Below are 9,415 nucleotides of genomic sequence, written 5' to 3' on the forward strand. Positions count from 1 at the left end.
TTTCAAGAAAGCCCACTGGGGTACATGGGACAGTTTCTGAGGAGGGTTCATTAGGCAGAGGAGTAGTTACCAACCCCAGAACAGGAAGACCCCCTTAGTTTTCAGCTCTTATTTTATAGACAGTATTGAAAAAAAATCTGGGCTTGTAACAGGGAGACCAATTCCAGCATTGTGATTTCATCACTGATACTGACTAAAGGATTCTGGTTAAGTCACTTTGGATACAGATGGTATTGTTCTAAAATGGAGATAATAATAATAATACCTGTATAGTAGGAACATCATGAATACCAAAAGAAATACTGGTTTGCAAGTGCAGTGTTAACACATCTTGATTCTAATCCTGACTCTGCCACTCCATAGTTGTGGCCCAGAACTGTGTCCCTCTGGACCAATGTCTACACCATCACAAATAAAAGACTTGCAACTTACGGTTAAAATCTCTTCTTTCTCTGATATTCTGTGATTCTGTGACTTGACTAAGGTCTTGCCAAAGTCTAGGTTGCCACACACCTAGTCTGAGTGTTTTCACTTTGTATGGTTGTCCCAGCTCACAAGTGTGTGTCTTATGGCCTTGGGGAAAGTCTTGGTCCATAAAAGAGCTGCCTTGTATGGTACCTCCAAACTGCAACCTTTTCTAGATCCCTAGAAATCCCTCATCTGATCTGTATTCTAGGGAATTTACCTACCTGCCCACCCAACTGTGGTATTCCCTTCCTGTGAGGTTTATTGAATTTTAATTTACACTATATTGATAAAACTGATCACTCATGTGTCAAGAGATCTAGTCCCAGCTATTCTGCTGTGTGTTCTATGGCTAGAGCTTTCCCTCAGGAAAAACAAAACAAAACAAAACTCTAAAAGGACATAAGTTAAAAACTCCTAGGCCTACTAGTCAGTCAGATGTAAGAGAAGAATGATTTATCACTGGTGCAAAGCGTAGTTCAAGACCCAGAACCTAGACATTAAGTTTGGGTGACCAGGATCAATGAATAGCAGAATTATTGACTAAATTAAGTTATTCTTGGGAATAGATATCACTGGGACTATAAAATCACACATTTCTAGATTCTTCCATCCTGGAAAACATTAAACTTTACACAGGATCTAAAAGTCAGTGAAGCTTGAGTACTTTTATGTGATATAATAGAAATAATAAGGGTCCACAGTAGCCCCTGAACCCTTATCTCAGGATTCAGGTGCTGGTGTGAATCCTGAGAAGCATTTTCTCTTCCAAAAGAAGCATTAGAACTGAGGTTAAAGCAAACTTGAATAAAATCCACATTGTTATTTTCTTCCCTCTTCAATCTCTGCCTAATCCTGTACTTCGGGCAAGTTCACTAAAATTCCTTTAAAATTTCTCAACACCTAAAAATTTCTGAATACCTAATCTGAACTAACATTTCTCCTGCCCAGGATCTATTCACCTGGATCCACCTATGCCTGAAGTCTAAATCTGGATTTTTTTTTTTTTAATCTAAATACATGAGCCATAATATGTCTTATTTTTCCCAGGCCAATTTGAGTTATAATCCTGTCAGTTGCCATTGGAACTGCATCTGCCCAATGGAAAAATTATCTGCCTAATTAAAAAATAATATTTGCTCTTTTCACATCATGGGACTGATATAAATATCAGATAAATTAACAGACTTTGATCACTAACCATAGTTGCGGTGCCAGCTACTATGCTAGGAGATGAGAATGCAGTGATGACTAAGACATAGTCTTTTCCCTAGAGAAGCTCAGTCTAGTTGAAGAGACAAGCATTTACAGAAATAACTACAGCAGAGCATGCCTGACCATAGTGAGAAGGAAGTTATGGGAGGAAATCAGTCAGTTTTCCTAGAGGTTAGAAAGCCTCTACAGAAGAGGTGGCATCTGAACTGCATAGTGAAGGCTGGGTAGAAGTTTTCCAAGTAGAGCAATGGCTCTCAATCAGAGACATTTTTAAGCTCCAGTGGACATTTTCATTTGTCATACTTGGGATATGCCAGGGATGCTGCAAAACATCAGCTGCACAAACAGCTCCCACACAAAGAATTATCTGTCCCCAAATGTCATTAGGCATAAGGTTGAAAAACTCTGAAGTAAAGCTATTAAGAAAGAACATCCCAGAACAAGGTGAACATAAAGCCAAGGGTCATGATTAGTTCAGAGTGATGGAAATATCTTGATGCAGAGAAAATAGGTTGAAGGCATATGACAATTTTTGATCTTTGAAAGTGAGGGCTTTGAACATTATCCTATAGGTGTGGGAAGCTATCAGAGTTCATTTAAGGTTGGGATTAGAAAGGCCTCCTGAGTTGAAAATCTTGGAAGAGAAACAGGTCTGAAAGTTTCTTAGCTTTGACTTTGAATATGTGGGGCTACCAAAGATTAGAGGAGATAAGGATTCCCACGGGAGACAACCTTAGAGAACTGTGAGGCTAGAAAGATCAATGGGTTATTAACATTACTGCTGAATTTGACCAAAATGATGCTACTGATATTGGTGATGAAGAAAACCATTGGGTTTGGCTTCCCTTCTAAAAATGTTTATTGGATTCTGAGCCAAGCAGAAGCCCTCTCTGAAAACAGCCTTTTCCATCTCTCCTGTGCCTTTTATTCCCTCTCTTTGGACATTCTGCCAATTCATCTTGGAAGAATTAAATATTTTTATAATGAATCAGATGCTGGTGACAGGTGTCAGACTGATGACTCTGGAGGAGGAAGCTTGAAGCGCTCACGTTCCTCACACTGAGATGACAAAGAGAAGAGTTATGTGTGTTGAAAGATTTATCGTCAAGCTGTCCACAGGCACCTCTTTGGCCTCCAGAGAGTGGTTTAAAATTAGACACAATCTGGAAGCTTTTCAGAGCCAAAAAGGAGTGTCATCATGTTGATGTTCTTTGCTCTTGTTACCTTTGGTAGAAGTAAATTGGAGCTCATATTCAAACACAGTCTACAGTTATGCTGAAAGGGTTGCATGTGGCATTCTCCTACCTCTATTCTGTGCCATCTCCACTTTGGAGAGTCTCTGAGCTTTAGAACTAAAAGATATCCTAAAGATCACGTAACTCACCTGTTCCATTTTACAGATGGGGGATGTGAAAACCAGAATCAGATTCATGACTTACCCAGGATTACGCAAGATGTCATAGAATAAACTAGAGAGAACTTCTATTGCTTTCTTCTTTTATGAGTGCTGTCCTACTCCATTTCTTTTTTTTTTTCTAGCTTTATTGAGATATAATTGACATAACATTGTATAATTTTAAGGTATAAACATGATGATTTAATACACATATATATTGTGAATTGATTACCACAGATCATCTCACATAATTATCATTTTTGGTTGTGATGATGGTGAGAACGTTTCAGATCTACTCTCTCAGCACCTTTCAAATATGCAATATTGTATTGTTAGCTCTAGTCCCCAGAACTTATCCATCTTATAGCTGGGAGTTTGTACCCTGTGAACATCATCCCCTATTTCCCCATCCCCCAGACCCTGGCAACCACCATTCTACTCTCTGTTTCTATGAATTTGGCATTTTTAGATTGCACGTATAAATGAGATCGTACAGTGTTTGTCTTCCTCTGACTTATTTCTCTTAGCATAATGCCCTCCAGGTTTATCCATGTTGTCAAAAATGGAAGGATTTCCTTATTTTTGTTTTTGTTTTGGTTTGGTTTGTTTTTTTGCGGTAGGCGGGCCTCTCACTGTTGTGGCCTCTCCCGTTGCGGAGCACAGGCTCCGGACGCGCAGGCTCAGTGGCCATGGCTCACAGTCCCGGCCGCTCTGCGGCATGTGGGAGCTTCCCGGACCGGGACGCGAACCCGTGTCCCCTCATCGGCAGGCAGACTCTTAACCATTGCGCCACCAGGGAAGCCCTCCTTATTTTTCTATGACTTAATAATATTCCATTTTGTATATACACCACATTTTTTTTTATCCATTCATCCCTTAATTGACACTTAGGTTGTTTCCATGTCTTAGCTATTGTGAACAATGCTGCAGTAAACATGGGGATGCAGATATCTCTTTCCGATAGTGATTTCACTTTTTTAGGGTATATACCCAAATCCACATCTTAAGTGGGTGTCCCCCTAGCCAAGCTAACTCCCCTCCCATCCTATCATCCTGCTCCCTGTAGCTATGAATAATAGTAAAATTATTATTAGGAAGTGCCTAATCTGTTCCTGACTATTGACCATTCTAAGCTCTTCACACATACTAACCCTGACTCTGTAACAACCTTAGCAACTAATAATTGTTATAATAATTCTACAGATGAGGAAACTAAGTATCACAAAGCTTAAGATGCCCAAAGATCATACTGCTAATAAATAATCATTCAAAATTTAAACCAATACTTGTATAATTGTGTTATAGCATGCAATCTACCCAGTTCTGCTTCAGAATTTTTCTCTCTGTTCCTTCCAGCCATAACAATTTCTGTGTCCATCAAATGGCTCTTTTCAGGGTGGGGTCAAAAAATCAAGGTAATTGACAAAATTCACACTTTTGTTTAATTTTTAGGGAAGAAATTTTTCCCCTATTTCTGATGATGTTTCCTTTCATGTGAAGAAAGCTCCAATTGCATTTTGCATATGGTTTTTCTCCCCTAGTTTGTTGAGTGTTATTATGAAGAAAGGGTATTGAATTTTGTCAGATATTTTCTTCTGCATCTATTGAGATGATCATGTGGTTTTTCCCCCTTTATTCTAGTAATATGTGTACTAAATTGATTGCTTTTCATATGTTGAACCAACCTTGCACTCCTGGGATTAATCCCACTTGGTTATAGTTTATAATCCTTTTTATATACTGCTGGATTCAGTCACTAGTATTTTGTTGAGAATTTTTGCATCTATATGAATAAGGGATATAGGTCGGTATGAATAAGGGATATAGGTCTGTCTTTGGCTTTGATATCATGGTAATAGTGGTGTCATAAAATGAATTTTTCCTTTTCTTTTTTTTTTTTTTTGTTTGTTTGTTTGTTTGTTTGAGAAGGATTGGGGTTAATTCCCATATAAAAGGAAGTGGAGTAAACCATTTGCTGAGTTTGAAAAGAACACCTGGACATAAACAACCTCCCCTTCTCTCTCTTTCACTTGTGAGTGATCCACTTTCAGGGAAGGAGGGGCAAGCTCTTCTCAGTTTGCAGTGCCCTAAGTTTCAACAAAAACTTGGCCTAACATACCTGTCACTGGATGCTGGACTCAGCATTAGAAAGATTATTTAATGCAGCACAAACCATTTTCTTAATATTAACTTTATCTATAGCAAAGTTAATATTTTGAACTCGTTTGCCTTAAGTCCAAAACCTGGTCTGGGAAGAAGGACTTTACAAATCTTTCATGTTCTCTTAGAGTTTAACACTATGAAAGCAGAAACCTCTGAATGTGTGTTTCAGAAAAGGATTGAAAATAATCAGAGGTGCCTAAAAGTTATCACAGAAATTAACAGAAAGAGTATGGGATTTGGAACCTAAACACTTGAATGAAGATTAAAAACAAAATATACAACGTAGTGTTTTGTATGTGTAACTACTGTTTTTAACCGCCTCTCTCCCCTATGGGCTAGCTACATAAAATTAGGCAAGGTATTTCATCCTGCTAAGCTTCTGCTTCCATCTCTGAAATTGGGAATCAGAACATTCACTTTCTAAACCACAAGTTTCCTTCGCAACACGTGCTAGAGCCTGCTCATGCTGGCTCACAAGGCTGATGGTTTACATCTCTGTCAACTCCACTCGCACTTGGTAGACTGAAGTCCGCCACAATGGAAATCATTTTTCCAAGGCATCAGGAAATGTTATATAAGGGTTTTTTCTACCTGGAGAGCTAGTTGTTAAACATTTTCCCAACATACCTAATCCAACCTTGCTTCCCACTAGTATGTACATGACAGCTGATACAGCCCCTTCTGTCCTCAGCTGGAACTTTCCTGGCTTCGAATTAGCTCTTGTCAGAAGACAGGCAAAGGCAGGAAGAATGCAACCCCACTTAGTTTCCCAAGAAACACAGCTTCTACAACTTAAGATCCCCTCACTATCCCTTGCCAACTGCAGCTTAGAGAACTGTCACCCACATGAGTTGATATCTTTCAGCATCTTCGTGGTCCCTTACCAACCAACCCATCTCTAGATATCATTTTAAGGATAACAAACCAGTAATTAGTATGGTAGTTAGTTTACAAAGTGCTCCTGGAGCTTTATTTCATTTAATCTGCACAACTCTCCTACAAGGGACAGGTTTATTGTCCATATTTTTCAGTTGAGGAAACTAAGATTCAAGAGCAAGTGCAACCACCTGTGCATCTGAACCCCTCTCCTCTTCCACAACCTTGAGGTAATCAATCAAAATCTCTATAATTAACCCTTTCCTTTTAGAATCCTTCTCCTTATACTATAAACATGCTCAGGGCTCACATACCCTTTAAAAAAAAATCATCTGGCCTGTGGTTACTCTATATTAACCATTCAGTCTCTTTTTTTTTTCCTTTATCAGCCAAACTCTGGGAAGACCAGTGAACACTTCCTATGTTCATGTCCTCTTCTCCCCTCCTCTCCTATTCACTAGCAACCACTCTTCAAAAGGAAGACAGAATAGAGATTGCCTAAGATCATATATTCTCAAGTCACACAGACATGCATTAGGATCTGAGCTCTAACATGGGCTAGCTTTGTGATCTTGAATCAAAAACCTTTCCATAACCTTTAGTTCCTATCTAAAAGTAGAATCATTGCACTTACACCACAAGACAGTTGTGAGGATTCCAGGATGTATGTAGAATTTTGGCACAAGTCCAGATAGTCAGGAAATGACAGCTATAACTTTTGCTTGGCATCTATAGACTCAACTCATCTTCACATTTCACGTATGACCATTTTTCTCTTTAAGCGTCTACTTTAAGTGTCTGTTTATGCTTCCTTGAACTTTCCTGCCTCTCTCAAGGTGGTGTTCCCTAGGGTTACATCATTGCTCTACTGCTTATGTTACTACACATTTGTTCTAAGTTATCTCATTGGCCTCCAGGCTAATTTATAGACACTGGCTCCCAAATAGGTGTCTTCTATCAGACCCCTTTCTTTAACTTCAGGATCTTCTGTCTTCACTTGGATGACCAAAAGCATCTCAAACTCATTAGGTCCAAAATAAGACTCATCATCATAATTTCTAAACCCACCCCTCGTTTGCTATTTTCTGTTTCAGTTGGTGGCACTACTATTTAACCAGTTATACTGCTATTTACCCAGTTATCCATGCCAGAACTTTATACATGAAACTTGACTTTTCCCCCTGATCCTTCTCGATCACAGTTTTTTCCAGCCTGTGTGTTTCTACTATCTGTCATTGTAGTGAGCAGAATGGTGCCCTGTAAACATCCTAATTCCTGGAAGCTGTAATGCTACCTTATTTGGAAAAAAGAGGCATTTGCAAATGTGATTAAGTTAAGGATCTTGAGATGAGATCATTCTGGGTTATCCAGATGGGTCCTCAACACCATAACAAACATCTGTATAAGAGAAGGGCAGAGGAAGATTTAAGACATGCCAGGGAGAAGGTGATGTGAAGGCAGAGGCAGAGTTTGGAGCAATACAGCAGCAAGCCAACAACCCCAAAGAATGCCGCCATCCACCAGAAGCCAGAACAGGCAAGGAATGGATTGCCCCCAAGAAACTCTGGAAGGAAGATGGCCCTACCAACACCATGATTTCAAACTTCTGTCCTCCAGAACTCTCAGAGTTGCCTTGAGCCACCAAGTTTGTGGTACTTCGTTACAGTGGCCACAGGAACTAAGATAGCCATCTTTTCTTCATCCTCACTTTCATACCTTTGGTTCTCCCCTTTTCTCACTTGGATGACTGTAATAGCCTCTCTCTCTCCCTATTTTCAGTCTAGTCTTCCTCCAAGGTATTCTCCAGTAGATGCAGATTAAGATCATGTCACCCCTCTGCATAAAACATTATAAACACCAATATCTTTAACACTGTTTTTAAGTCTTTCACAATCTGATGTTTCTCCTTCTCTTTGGTACCAGGAACCGGTTTCCTGGAAGACAATTGGTTCAGGCAGTAATGCAAGTGATGGGCAGCGGCAGTTGAAGCTTCACTCACTCGCCCGCCGCTCACCTCCTGCTGTGCAGCCCGGTTCCTAACAGGCTGCGGACCGGTACCAGTCTGCGGCCTGGGGGTTGGGGACTCCTGCTCTAGGCTCACCCAGTTGTCTCTGTTTCTTGCCATCAGGCTTTTCATGCTGTCTGTTCTTTCTGTGTTTATTTCCTTCTCCACCTCTTCTTTGTTACTCTCAACTTAGTACACATTTTAATAAATACATCTTTGTTTAATCTTTATTCCTCATCATGTTGTCAGCTTCTTGAAAGCAGACACCATGCCTCATTTTTCTATCACTTACTTTCCTAATATACCTTACTTATTTTCCTAATTTCCATGTATTTCTAGCACTTGGGTGAAAATAGTAGATTGCTGAAACATAGCTAATACTGAAATGGTCTACTAATCCAACTGAAAAATCCCTGCCCATGGCCATTGTCATGATGACTTTAATGCCATCTTAAAAGGATTGTCCCACTCAGATCCAAGTCTGCTCTCAAGATATTATTTGTGCAAATGGCATGACCACACATGACCCATCACCATCAATCCATCTAGAATTTAACACTACCTCATAAAATAATTAATAAAATTCTACTTCTTCCAGGAAGACTTCTTCAACTGATGAAAATGAAGCAATTCTTTTCCCACATCTAACTTATTTTGAAATCATATCCCTCCACTAGATATTCCTCATTCTGCTTTCTTATTTTTTATGCATATACGCTTGTTATATTTGTGTGTATGTACAGAGACACATGCACACATATATGATTGTGTATATTTACTTATAAGTGTATATTTATATGAATACAAACAACCATCTACATACATATACAAACAGGTATGTAAACAATATATATACAAGTTTGTATATATATAAACATATATGTGTTTATATGTATACTTGGCATGTGGATATTCATCTCACATTACTGAGTGAATGTATAGGAAAAATACTTTGGAAAAGAATAATAATAGATGTAGCTATAAATCACAATTTTAAACCTGAAGGGAATTTAGCAGTCAATGTTTCAATCCCTTTACTTTAAAAATGAAAAAAAAAAAATGAAACCCAGTGAAGGGAATCTACTTACTTGTTGTTTCCTAGTGAAATAGGAACAAAATTGAGACAAGAAATTTGGTCAGCTGATACCATGGCTTATGTGCTATTTTCTTCCTTCCCCTCAACACTGAAACACAAGATTTAGCTCTGACATTCTCTGAAATGTCTCTCACTCCATTGCTTAAGATTCTAAATGATTCATTAGCTTTCTTGTACGTTTTGGCCAATTCCTAATCTC

This window comes from Aethalodelphis obliquidens, unplaced genomic scaffold (assembly GCF_003676395.1).
Source record: "Aethalodelphis obliquidens isolate GAN/ISIS:26980383/991018 unplaced genomic scaffold, ASM367639v1 scaffold7, whole genome shotgun sequence".
Taxonomy (NCBI): domain Eukaryota; kingdom Metazoa; phylum Chordata; class Mammalia; order Artiodactyla; family Delphinidae; genus Aethalodelphis; species Aethalodelphis obliquidens.